A 15,228-nucleotide genomic window follows, 5' to 3' on the forward strand; every position below is an offset into this window, starting at 1 on the left:
CTCCACGTGAAATGAAATACTCGTAAAGCTAAACATGATAATCAATGCATATAATAAGGAATGCAACCACCAAGAAAATAAATCTTCTCATATAAATACAATCAATGATACATGCAACACGTCTCTACGTAGGCACAAAATTATATCACTAAAGCATAACAATAACATGGCATCTCTAAGCATATAAATAAAGAATGCAAATGTCACATGATAAGGAGATACATGTGGATATATCTCCACCCACTCATTCATCATGGTATCACAAACATAACTATTAACAAAGTAGTAAATGAAAACAGTAGAAAAGAATGCAAAAGATGAACCTTAAGGATGTCATGTCCTAGTGTATCTAAGAAAAAAGAAGATCAGTCCTAATCACAATCCAACACCAAGGACCAACATATCAAAAACATGCCTCAAAACAAACGTGAGTCCTTACCACAATGGTAAGACCCTAATAATCAATCTTTAAACCTCAAAGTGACACTACAGGTGACACTAGCAATGCAATGCCCTCACTACCTGAAACATAAATTAATCGACTCAATCCCAAAAGCGTCGTCACGTAAAAAGAACTCGAAAGAAATAGCAACCCTGTAAATACCATCAAACAATCAATCAATCACTATGACTGACCCTAGAACAACCATCAATTACCGTCTCAACACTGAATGCTCAAAACAAAACTCAAGAGATCTTACGCCTCTAACAACCTCAAACTCACATCATCATCATCATCAATCAAAGGACTACGCCTATCGAAATGAAAGTCAACACCGATTCCATCCAAATTGCACTCGTAGCTAGCCAGTATAGTAGCATGACAGTGCTATGCACCAACCCACAAACATACCTGCCCACAAAAATTACAATCTCAGAGGAATCATCTCGAACAAATAAGGAGCCTAAGAGGTCCATAACCTCATCATGGCCTAAAACCAATAAATTCACAATCAATCCACAAAGCCCTAAGGCTACGCCTAACGAATCACCTCACAGGAGCCTAAACAAAAGGTGTCACTCCACCTATCTTAAAACTGATGCTAGGTTAACAACAACCTATGCTACCATGAAACACTGCCAACGATCACAATCAACCTCAAGGAAAAGTAACTAACTCACCATGCACCGCAATTTAAACTCGTGCCTTCTGATGAGTGGTCAAATGTGACAATTTTAGCAACTAAGTTACAGTATTTTAGTCCATTTATCTATCTTTATTTTCTCGTTTCAGTACTTATTTGTGTTTTTGTCTATTTCAGGTCAATAAGGTTCAAACGGGCTAATTTCGGTCCATTAAGGCCTTTTTGGAGTCAAACTAAGTCTTGGTGAGAATCTGGAGCAAAAAAGAGGCTGATCTGGAGCAGAAGGAGGCTGATGCTGAAAACTGCCTAGTTAGAACGATCGTGTGTACAATCGAACAAACTATGAACGATCATCTGAACAATCAAACCAACTATGGATGATCATCTGAATGATTGAACCATACCTCTGAACAATCATATTGTTGTAATGATCGATCGAAAAGTTCGCTGAAGCTATTAAAAAATAGATCTAAAGCTCATTTAGAACCAACTCGGGCTATGCTTGAAAGGGGAGATCCTAGGGCCGATATCTCACATTTTTGGGCTCTAAAAGCCTTACATATAAGAGGGATTGAACCATTTTGACGATGATTTTATCCCGGCCATTGCTACTTTAGACAGTGAGGAGATGTTGACCACTATAGAAGTAGGAGATGAGAAGGAGGAACTTGTTGAAGAGACCCTTCCTTCTATTATCTCCAAAGACCCTCTTGAGACATGCCTTTTTGAAATGTATAAAAATTGTGATTTTGACCTTGAAAGCTCCAAAAATGAAATAAGCTCTCTAATGGACTCCTTAGCTAATTTGGAAGGTGAGGAGATGGTATTTTTTAGGAAGAAAAGAGGGATGAAGAGAAGGTGTTTCTTGATATTCCAAATGAGTCTTTGAAAGACATTGCCTTGCAAATTCACAAAGAAAGTGATTCTTTAAAAACACTTCAAAAGCACAAAAATGATGTAAAGGCAACCATTATTGATTTTGTTTTCAAGACCGTGGATGAAAGGAACAATATCATCTCTTTCATTTCTTTTCAAGTCATCCTTTTGGAGGATGATTTCATTGTTGTAAGTGAGGTATCATATGAGAAAATGGAAAAAAAAAAAAAAATCAATAAGGATGTTTCATATCCGGTTTTTGATTCTTTTGATTAGTGAGTTGACCCAACGTCTTGTTAGAGACGTTAAAAACTAGTATTCATAAAGTTTTAAAACTCTATTCCTCCCTATTCTTTTTATTTTTCGCTTTTGTGTACATTCTTCCATCCATTTTTCAATCTCCATTCTTGTTACCATCATTGGGGCATAGCATAGGATTTTCTGCACTTTCAGCTCAAAATTAGGTATTTGGTACCAGTTCAATCGATCGCAAGTGTACCCTGGATCGATCGAACCTCTCTGTAGTCAATTCTCTGCAAATTTCAAGTCCTCTGTCCATCGTTCGAACTTTCTATTCGATCGTTCCAAGTGCATTTTGATCGATCCAATTGTCCCTTTGATCGATCTCACTTCCATACTTAAAAAAATTTTCAAAGCTCTGCAAATTTCATACCCTCTGTCCCATCGTGCGAGCATAGAGATCTATCATGGGCTGATCGATCCAAGTCAAGATCGATCACAGCTTTGCCCCTTTGACTTTTTGACTTTTTCCCTCTTTTAATTTTTTTTATTTTTATTTTCTTTTACTTTTTTCATTTTATTTTATTTAGTTACTTTTCTCTTAAGAGAACAAAAAAAAAAAAAAAAAGAAAAAAAAGAAGATGGTTTTTCAAAGTAACATTCCGTCTTGCTAAAAACGTTTAACACCCACATGACACATTGTGTCTTTTATCTCTTGTATAGTACATATTTATTTTCATTTTTATCTCTTTATTTTCCTAGCATTTTGTTTTATTGTACATACTTTCATAAAAAATATATATATAAAAACTTTTTACCATTGTGCCCTTATGTGTAGTCATGCTACTTTCATATTTTCTATTAGGCTTCATCTCATATCTCTCTTTTATCTTGTGTTATATTGCCTTAGAATGCATGATTTGATTATTCTTATCCCATTTGATATTTGATGTGAGTTTGCTAGTATGGTTATTCAAATAGGTTGTTGATTGCAAGTTTGGGGGAGACCCTTTTCATATTGGATCATTGACGGGCTTCATGATTTTGCCACTATGGTATACTCTTTCCATCTTTGCCATTGTTCTCAGTGCACATTGAGGACAATATGCAGTTTAAGTTTGGGGGTAAGGTGACTTTGTTGCATTTTACTTAAGTTTGAGACTTAATTGCATGATTGAGATTTGGGATCCATTTTTGCGATGATTTTAATCTTTTGAGGACCACGATACTTAGAATTTAAAAATTGTTCGACTTGAGAGTTTAATACTCCTTGTATTCCTTGTGGATGCCATTTAGGAGTAAATTTTTTCGAAAGATTGATATCTTGCTTGCATTTGTGGTCCACATCATCCTGATTTTGTGATTGTTTTGAGATTCACTTTAGGATTCTACACTAGCACAGGTGCACACTAGCATTCATTTGTGGAGTACATGCTTTGTTGACTATTGATTTGGTTATGTCCCAATTGAGCTAGTAGTGCATTGAAAGCTTTCATTCTTGATAAAAGTGGATAACAAACCCTTTTCACTAAGTAGCTGGGATTCTAGCCTCATTAAGTACTGAATTTCTCGTGCCGAAAGGTGGAGGGCCCAAACTTTAGGCTAATAACTTGATTAAAAAATAAATAAATAAATAAATATATATATATATATATAAAATAAAAATAAAAAAAAGTTGCAAAAGCAAATTAAAAAGTGAGGACTTATCCCAAAAGGTGAGAAGTGGGAAATGATTAGATGGAGGTTGTTTTGATTTGTAGCCCAGTTGATTTGAGCTTGTAAGTCCTTCGGGGTGTTTAAACACCTAATGCCCTAAAGCCGTCCGGTTTGGGAATCATTGACCTAACGCTCAACCTCATGGATCGCTAGAAAGCTTAATAGATCAACATATTGCACCATGCCTCCATCTTTGATCTTGTGTAATCTAAACCCTTGTATTTCTATTTTTGGGGATTAATATATATATATATATTGTTGTGATCAGTGGTTAGCCTTGTGATTGTTGATTTAATTCTTCCTAGTGATTCTTTATTTTAATTACATGTTGTCTTATGTATGATTATTTGGGAATTGATCTCTATACTAGATTCCATATGTTGGTTAATTGCATGTCTCTATGTGATTAATTAAGGATTTAGTGATGGCTAAGCATGGTTTTCATTGAATGGGTTTGTAAACTAATTTGATGGATTATGCTTACACTTAATGGTTGTTCTACAATTTAATTCATGTTTGTAGGTAGGTAGACAATCTTTGCTTGGTTTGATACTCCACACTTATTATTGCAAATTCTATGATTATCTAGATTGATGCGTGCTCTCATTAGATACATTTGTTAATTAATTGATGGATTATGCCTTTGTCTTGGTGGGTTATTCTACACTTAGTTTACTTGTTGGTTAGGTAAACAGTTCACTCTTGCATTAGATAGTTCACACTTTTACATACTAATTGTGTTTATGTTTGTGGCCACATCTAGATTGCAACAATGTATTCCCCATTAATGGAAAGCAAGTGGTTAATTATATAAGCTTAGTGGTGATTCCAACACCCTAAGACCTCTCTTCATATCTCTTAAATCCTTATCTCTCATTAGTTTACTTTACTTGCATTTTAATTTCATTACACCTTAGTTTAATTAACCAAACCTTCCTTTCCAATCATTTGATAGATTAGAGTCGAAGTTAAATTCCAACACATATAATCTCTGTGGACGATCCCTACTCGCTATTCTTCATTAGTTGTAGTAGTGGTTTTGTAAATGTAAATTTAACTTTCTAAGCTTCCGAAACCACAATCATATTTTGACCTTGCGAAGCGACCTCTCGCATTAAAAAGTCAGTTTTCTATAACATAGAAAGGGGCTCGTCACCTTCCATGACCAATCACATGTCATGTTAAATATGCAACAACAATCATGCATATACAAATCTAATCTATCATATATCATATGTCATGTTCTTTACATTAAAATCAAATTAAGCTAGACAAATAACATACACACATAACACATATAAGTAACAACTAGCATGCTCTTTTACAAAATGCACTTAACAATGCATGAAGACCGAAGATTGATTTCATACTTGCTTTTATGGTCCACACATCATCTTGTTTATGAGATTGCTTTGAGATTTGACTTTAGAATACTACATTTGCATAGGCGTACATTAGCATTCATTTGTGGGTACATGCTTAGTTGATCATTACTTTGGTTATATCCCAATTGAACTAGTAAGCTTTGAAAGCTTTCATTCTTGACAATATTACCTTGTATGCTAATAACAAACCTTTTACCGAATAGCCAGGATTCTAGCCTCATTAAGCATTGAATTCTCACGCTGAAAAGTGAAGGGCACATACGATAGTTTTTTTAAAAAAATGCAAAAGTAAAAGAAAAAGAAAAGTGAGCGCTTCTCACCAAAGGTGAAGAGTAGGAAAATGATTAGATGAAAGTTGTTTGATTTATAGCCTAGTTGATTTGAGCATGTAAGTCCTTAGGGTTGTCTTTACACCTAATGCCCTAAAGTCGTCTGGTTCGACAGTCATTGAATTAACGCTCATTATATGGATCTTCTAGAAAGCTTAGGATATCACTATATTACACCATACTCTTATCTTTGATCTTTAAAAAAAAAAAACCGAGAGAGAGAAAAAAAAAAAAAAAAGAGCATGTTGGAAATAAATTGAATAAAGAGGTTCATTCTTTATTTTGATGATTGGTACTATATTTGTGTGCTACCTTAAGACCGGTTGTGCCCATTTCATTGATTTGCTAAGATAATAACATATTTGATGCCGGTTCACTCAAAAGGATGCTAGAGTTGTTTTGATTTGCATGATTATATTGCTTAATGTGTGGATGACCATATTTGCTTGCTTGTTGTTGAAATTTTGGAAATTGCTAAGAGATGTTTGAAAAATGGCATACTTGAGGTAGTTTTCTTTTAATGCTTGTTTAGAATGTTGGTGCCTCTTAAGTGAAAAAGGGATTAATGTTTATGGGTATCATTTCTGGAAACCCTCACGAGATTTCACTCATTCACTAGGGTTAAAAGGCTTATTCCATATGCTAAATGCAACCATGATCCCTACAAAAATGGTGTTATCATTTTATTGTTTTCTAATTCATAAATGTATAGTTGTTCATTTCTTTCTTTTCATTTCGTGGTTCATTGCTATGGACTAGCAATATCTAAGTTTGGGGGTGTGATAAATGCTCAAATGTTGCACATTTTAGCATCAAAGCTAGGGTACTTTAGTTCTTTCATCTATCTTACCTTCCCATTTTAGTTCTAATTTGTGTTTTTGACTATTTCAGGTCAATAAGGTTCAAATGGTCTAAAAACAGCCTATTAAAGCCTTTTTGGAGTCTAGCAAAAAATCTGAAAAAAAGTTCAAAAAACTTCACTAAAGCATCCACGATCGATCGCAGATTCTTCACGATCATTCACAGCTACGTCAGCATTGGATAAGGCTGCCACATCATCGTTCGTTCAAGTCACGATTGATCGCAGCCAACTGCGATCGTTTGTAATGCCATATCAGCACCAGCTCAGCGAATAGGATTGCCAGTTGTCGAGATGAGACTGCTACGTTATCTACAATTGATCGCAGAAGTTGATAATCGATCGCAAAATTCCACGATCGATCACAACTCTGCTAGCAGAGAGCTGTTTTATTCCCGGTTTCACCTGAACTTCATTAATGTGTGTTTTTATTTATCAATAATAAAATACCACTCATAATAGAACGAATCCTTATAGGATAGGGCTATGTTAAGGGTATCGAACCTCAAGGACTGTGGTGGTTTAATGAGTCTTCAATTAATACTATTTTAATTTAGAAAGATGATTTGATTTGTTGTGTTGTAATGTAATTCAATAACATAAAAGAAAATAAACTGAATAAAAGGATAGAGATCAAGAGAAGAAATACTTAGGGATTAACTTCACCACACACCTCATATTATGGTCAACTGTTCGACCTTGGGAATTCAACAATTATGCATCATATAGAATAAACTCAATAACTTTCGTTTAATTCAGATTTAAAGAAAGATGTTTCATGAATTTTAGTTAATAATAAACTATATTCGGTTGGCACGAATTATCTACCTACCTATTTCTAACTAATTTTGCAGTATAACTCGTCTTCCCTATGCATAGACTATGAAAACATTCATTCATGAAAACACTTAAACACCATTACATAATCTCTATTCTTATATCCGATAGGCCTCCACCAAATACCGTCTAATAAGAATGGGTTGAGTATAATTTAAGAACAATTAAATCTACGACAAGGTATTAATCATTCAAAAACTATTTAATCATTGAAATCCAATTAAATTCAGTCAATTGCCCTTAATCATATAATCAAAATACATTATATATTGAATTTAGACAATTGCCCATAATCATGCAATCAAAATACATAATATATTAAATTCTCAAAGTACAGAACAATCAAACCAAGTATTCAGATTCGGGCCACATCAATGCTCTAAGAAAGGAATTAGCTACTCATGACGACGCAAGATATCGTCTTTATTGTTGTGGTCTTCATCACCATGGACCGCCAAAAACTCCTTTAGATCTTTGTCTTCAAAACCCTAAAAGCCATCGTAAGAGAGAGGAATGGGATGATGGAATTCCTCCTAATGTGTCTTCTTATCTTCTTTTATAATGAAGAACAAGTCTCAATCCCCTTTGGATTGGTTTTACAGCTTTTGGTAACAATTGGGCTCATAAGGAAATAGAGAAGGGTGATTTTACACAATTCCCGCATGTATTTTTAACCTCTAGGATGCCAGGGCTCGAGCTTAACTGGTAATCAACTTATTCTGATGTTGTAACGTAATTTTGACACATTTAGAGTGCGAATCTCAAGATTGCTGTTAGAGATAAAAACATCGGGCTTGGAGTCTTCTTTCCATAGCCACTAAGTTTACTTAATTTGGAGTTTGGAGTCAAAATTTATGCCCAAAATACTGAAGTAGTGATTTGTCTCTCACAATCGTACGATATCGTGTAGGATATAGCTCTATGCAAAGAGGATGTTGAACCCACAGGGAGATGAGATTTGTATTAGCCTTTAAATTAATTTCATGGTTTACGAATGACTTGGTTGGAGTGTTTGTTGATTGTCACGATTTAACAAACTTGAATTAAACAAAATATTAAATTAAAGCAAATTAAACTGAAGTGAATGAACAGAGACGGAAAATCTTAAGGCTTTGACTTCACCACAGTCGTTATACTATGGTCAATTAAATCAACTCTGGGCCTTTAATCAATTCTATTTTCAAATGAACTGAACTCAATAACATTCGTTCAGTTCGGAGTTTAAAGAAAGATGTTCTACAAAATTAGCTAACTATAACCTATCTGCAATTAGCGCAGACTATTCGCCCACCTACTCTACCTATTTTAACCACTTTGCGAATGAACCACCTTTCCTAAGCATAGATTATGAAAACATTCTTTTGTAAAATACGTTGGAACACCATTATATGACCTCTATTCTTATGTCCGGCAGGGCTCCGCCAGATACCGTACAACAAGGTAGGTTGAGAATAGAACATAAATTATTATATCTAAGACAAGGTAATAACAATTTATATTCTACTAAAGTATAAAAAAACCACTTGAGTTGTCTCAAGTGCTCATAGTTATATAATTGGAAAAACATTAGATATTAAAATAAACCCAAAGTTAAAACAATCAAACCATAATATAACGTTGGGTTACATCAGTACCCTAAGAAATGATTTAGCTACTCGTGACGAGACTGGATAGCATCTGTGTTGAGTTCATCTCTATCATCACGGACTGTTCTTCTCTTTTTAGGACCTTCACTCTTAAAGTTGTAGGAACCCTAAAAGTCACCACACATTCAGCCTTATGAATAACACTATAAAAGAGATTGAAATTTTTGACCTCTTCTATCAAGGCTTACGCCTTCTTTTATAGAAGAAAATATGTATTTGGTGGGCTTTTAGGTCTTCTGGCCTAACTGGGATAAGATACATCTGATAAAGAGAGTAATCCCGCAGCTTTTAATCTGACATGTCATGCAAGGCTCGAGCTTCAGGAACGGATGCTCGAGCTTTAGGGCTCATGCTCGAGCATCAAAAACAATGCTCGAGCTTCTTTGGATAGATACTCGAGCTTCAGTAATTGGTGCTTGATCATCATATTGACACTTAACCAATTTTCTTCAACTATTTTCCGAAGCGTCTTTTTCTTCAACACTTAGAATATTTTTAGGATTGAACTCCTTTAACATTGCTCAATCCAAGCTTCATGGGCTCGAGCACTAGGTACCATGCTCGAGCATCAAGGGCTTAATACTCGAGCATCAGTGGATGATGCTCGATCCTTTGTGGATAGTGCTTGATCATGGAGGTGATGCACGAGATCTGGGAGCATAACCTTTTCATTAAATCAACTCTTTTTATTTCCGACGTCTCATGCTCAAGCTTCAGGGTCAAAGCTCGAGCACCCTTGCAGTAAGGCTCGAGCATCAAGGTGTGATGCTCGAGCATTTGGGCCTTGTTGAAGTCAGATTGGAATGAGTGAAATGGATCAGAGATTGGAAAACTCACCTAGGTACTCGAAAGAAAAGATGTTGAGAATTATCTTAAGTAAAGATCAATTAAAACAAACCCATAAACAAGCTTTGAATAGTAGATGATAAGGAAGCAAGCTGAACCATGGGTCCTTAGAAAGAGCCTAACCGAGAATATCCCAGGAATGACGGAGAATCCACATTTTGTTGAGTTAAGTAGCTTGGAAGTGACACAGAATGATCGATTTGAATGAATATCACCTTTTGTTCTAGACGGGGTCATTGTTAGCTTGGATCGCAAAAAGCCACATCTTCTACAATGCCTGGAAGGTCAATAGATTAGTTCCCTGGTGGAGCTGGAATGGAAAAACAGTCAAAAGATTCTGTACGATTGGGCAGGCTTCCTTCTCTCTAAATGAGTCACATTTCTTCTCTTTGTGTGATGCTCGAGCCTCAACATTTGGGCTCCAGCTCTAAGGCTTGAATTGCTTCAAACTTCACCAAATCAACTCTCAGCTTGCTCTAAATGACCGGCAACGACTCTGTAAGTTTCGATATCATCATAAAGTCCCGGTTTTAACCATTTATTTGGGAAAGTACCTACAAACACACATGAAACGTAAATTAGTCTAATAATGGATAGAATTATCACTTTAGGCCCTAACATATACGTACTTAGGGGCTCGAATATGCATATATTCAGTGCTCATCACACCCCCAAACTTACATATTGCTAGTCCCTTAGCAATATAGAACTAAAAAGCTGCTTTCGTGGGAATCACGGTTGCATTTAGCCTATGCAACAAGCCTTTAAACCCCTAGGTTACCCCTAGTGGACGAGTTGTAGTCTCATGAGGGTTTCAGTGAAGATACCCACAAACTTCTCAAATCAGTGCCTTAAATGCACAGCAAGCTTACTCAAGCTTGTTTTCAAATCATATCATCCCTACAGTTCATTAATCAGTCAAATACAGCAAGTATACCAGTCATGTAATTAGAAAAACTTTCAACTTCCAATCTCAATTAAACAACCATAGTCCCCATATATCAGTTCAATCATTTATTCAACAATTTTAATCTCAAAGATGCTTTTTGAAAGTGATCCTGCAATTCATTGTGTGGCTTACTGTCCATACTTGCATTTATTCCTTGTCATTCCTCAATTCACAATCAGACTCTTCAAATTCCAACTCCCAAGGCATTTTTATTATTTTTTTCAGATATGCATTTTTTCAAAAAGGATACTTGTGCAATATCTAGGTTTATTAAACTTTCTAAATTACCCTTGTAGCAAACTTTCAGCCAATGACTCCCAGACCAGATGGTCTTAGGGCATTAAGTGTTAAAACACCCCTAAGGACTTAATTGTTCAAGTAATCTAGTCAACCTAAACCCCTTATGTAACAAGCTTTCAGCCAATGACTCCCAGACCAGTCGATCTTAGGGCATTAGGTGTCAAAACACACCCCTAAGGACTTAATCACTCAAGTAATCTAACTACAAACTTGAACTTGATCATTTTCTACTTTTCTTTTTTTCATATTTTTTTTTTTTTATTTTTCATTCACATTGGTGAAGATTTTTTTCTTTGTTGCATACATACCAATTTTTCTCTATTTCTTTTTTTTTTTTTTTCTTTTATGCCTCGGTCATCAAAACTATCAAATCTTCCTGATCATCTCAGTCTAATTCAAAACAAAACAAGACTTCCAATTTCTACCCCACAGACTTCATATAAGTTTGAATATTGTGCAAAGTGTAGCATCTCAGAGATCAGCATCATTAAACAACAATCATCCTAACAGAGTGAACCACGGGCCACCAACTGATTTTAAAAATTTTCAAGGACTCATTTTCATAGTAATTTAGCATACAAACCATTTCTAACCAACTTCAGACTGCAAACAGAGTATATAATCATCAACAGACTCAAACACATGCTTATATCATCAAATAGCAAATCACATCCTTATGTAAGCAGATTAATAAAAAAAAATTCTTTCTAAGCCAACCTTACCCCCAAACTTAGTATGCACATTGTCCTCAATGTGTGAGAACAAAAAGAGAGTGAGAAAGTTATTACCATACAAGCAGACCAGCAAAGATATAACAATGTAATGCACAGAAGGGTAAAAATGAGTGTCCAGCATCGTTTCCTTCAACATAATGGTTCCTCTTAAAAGCACCCCTAAACTTAATCTGTTGTAACTGGTAAAATCAATAAACTCCAACACACATCAGAGTATCAAGTATATAGAGTAAGCATATAGAAATATAAACACAAGGATAATAGAACCAAAAAGCATGTATAACTATCAGAAATCAGTACAAAGCTTTTAAAAGAAAGACTTAGGGCAAATATACATCATACGGAAATAAATACAACAAAAAAAACTGCTCTAGTTAACAAAAATATAGAAAAGTCTTAAAAACTAATCCATAGGTGGTGGTGGTGGAACAGAAAAAGTGGATGGATCGGATCGAGTGAGACGAAGTAACTCCTCCAAAATACTCTGCTGCGCAGTCAACGTCTAACACAACACTGTCTGACCAGCGTATAGCTTGGCCACTCTGGCGTGTAAAGCTCTAATCTCAGCCTGATAAGAACTCTCAGGCTGGGCTGCAAGACCGGGTCTCCTCTTAACCTGAGGTCGGCTATCAGAAAGATACATCTCCTCATCTGTAGCCTTATCATCATCATCGTCATCCTCGTCCTCATCCATTACTACCATCACCACATCAGCAGGGTCGGTAGGAAGAATAGTAGGCAGGGGTGGATAAGGTGGAAAGTGCAGCTCATAAAGCACACCCCTCGCCTCGGCGTCCCTACGCCGTCGATCCTCTCAGATCTCATCGTCAACACCCCACTCCAGCTTCATCTCCTTGGGCATATGCCCAAAGACGTTATTCCACTACGTGAAACGATACTGGGTGAAGACAGCAATATCAGCCTCATTCAAGGGTAGCGGAACCCCCGTTATCTCCATCAGGCGTGTGACCAGCCTACGAAAATGAATATGATGAATAGGAGGGTGTCAGACCTCACCCATCTCCTTATCAAGCCGATGGAGCTATACCAAAACTAACTAGGGAATAGACACCCAGTAGCCAGCGTGGAATGCATAGGTCACATCCACCATCTCAGCACATCGCACTATCTTATGTCCGATAGGGCGAGCGTTGGCCACAAGGACCGTATCCAAAAACCAAAAACGTCTCAGAAGCTGTGACTTCTGGATCATCTCTAAGGTGGAGGCATGTCGCCCCTGGCCCAAAGCACGGACCATCTCCTCCCGGGTCGTGCCCAGGGGAATCTGTGGAAATCTAGCCTGAAGAGCGGCTGGGCACCTGTGATGGCAACCCATAGCCTGAGCAATAGTGTCACAGCTCACTATCAGCTATATGCCCTTGACAGTGGCTGTGAAATGGTCCTCTTCATCCTCCTCCTCATCTCCTGTATGGAACTGCAAGGAGCGGTAGAAAGCTCACACCAGCCTGGGGTAGGAAATCTACGCTGGATGCCTCAAGAACCCAGAAAGCTGGTGAGCCTGCAGGGCCTCCACTACCCAGAATGTATCCCGGTGCCTCTAAAAGTCCTCTATAACAAAATCTGTCTCATCACAGATCTTGCTATACCGCCAAGAATCATCTAACGCTATCGCCGGCGTCCTAACAACTCTCTGCCTCGGCCGTCTTGGCATCTCTATAATCCAAGAAGAAAGCACTTATCCTTTTAAGGAATATGGTGTGGCATTGAAGATGTTTAATTTGACCTCATGTTCCAAAAGAAATATCCATAGCCCCGGTCCTACAGTTAATGTTGGCATTCGCTATATTTAGAAATGGACGACCAAGAATTAAGGGAATACATCTATTGGGATCATGGACAGGCTCTGTATTAAGAACAAGAAAGTCTACTGGAAAATGAAACTTGTCTACTTTAATAAGAACATATTCAATTATCCCACGTGATTATTTCATAGATTGGTCAGCAAGTTGCAACACAGCCGACATGGGTTTAAGCTCTCCCATGCCTAATTACAAATACACTGAGCAAGGAATAAGATTAACACTAGCTCTGAGATCAAGGAGTGCTCTCTCTATTGCATTGTTTTCAACGACACATGAAATTGTAGGAGCACTAGGATCTTTGAACTTCGGAGGAGTGCTATGTTGGATTATTGCACTTATTTGCTCGGTAAGACAGATTTTCTTAGAGAGTTGGCCTTTTGATTTATGACCCATCTTCACATAGCATAGCCTATCAAACCCTTAAATATATGATCATTAAGCACCATTGTATGATAAACCTACCCTATAATCTTATAAAATAGAGAGGTTGAGATCAATTATAAATCCTTCTTCCTAAGACAATGTAAGATATCAAATATAATTGAATTTAAGTATTAAATCCCAAAATCAAGGTACAACCATTGTTTTGCCCTTAATCATGCAATCATCATACAATAAATAATTTGCAATAAAATAAACAACTAAACCATTGGAGTTAAGATTAGGGTTATATCAATCCCTTAGAAAGAGTTTAGTTGCTTATGGAGAAGGAAGAAGACTTCGTGAACCAACGGGCCAGTGGTCTAGCGGTATTAGCCTTTTACCTCCCAAAGGGAGGTCAGATGTTCAAGTCTCAGAAGAGACATGCGTGTGTGAGTACCAACTAGGAAATAAAGAAGATTTCATGAATGTGGAAACCTCCATCTTCATCTTCTCTTGCTTGATCTTGTCTTTGAAATCTTTTCTCTAAATCTGAAGAAAGTCTCTAAACTATACTATCAATGCCCCCTACTCTCCTCCTCTAGTTGTGAAGAAAACCCTATTTTTATAGCCATTGAAACCATTCCAAAATAGAATAGGAAAAAGGAAATCTGCTAAACTTGGACTCTAAAATTCGTGTTGTCTTACAGCTCAGTTTTGACATAGTAAACTTCATTTTTACGAAATTTCATTTAATTAAAAAGTTGTAGAGCTTCGAATTGTCTTTCAACCTCGCGAATTTTGAGCCATTTTGACACTCACTGAAGGAGATATAGCTGGAATACCAAAACAGGTCTAGTTTCCAAATCAAGAAAGAATTTCCTAGTTGAGAAGGATTCTCCCTTTTCTTCTTGTTTCCATTCTCATCAGCTTGTGACTTCTTTTGGGCTCTTCTCCAAATCTAATTGAACTTGGATCTTCATCATGGCTTAGCCCAATGAATGTGATCTTCCCCTAATGCCTTGGATATCATCTTTAAAGTACAAAACCCATGGTTTTAACTGACTTTATATTTAAGGGTCATAAAATCACAAATAAAATTATTACCAAGAGAATAAAATATGCAAGTTAAGGGATCAATTGTATAACATTTCAGCGCTTATCAATAAGCTTGGTAACTTTGATCGAGATTGAACATCAACATTGTGATTAAATTCCATTCATTTAATTAGACTAGCTGAGC

The sequence above is a fragment of the Cornus florida genome, unplaced genomic scaffold (assembly GCF_030987335.1).
Source record: "Cornus florida cultivar Cherokee Brave unplaced genomic scaffold, ASM3098733v1 CherokeeBrave_3.0.0_Hap2_Chr08, whole genome shotgun sequence".
NCBI classification, from domain to species: domain Eukaryota; kingdom Viridiplantae; phylum Streptophyta; class Magnoliopsida; order Cornales; family Cornaceae; genus Cornus; species Cornus florida.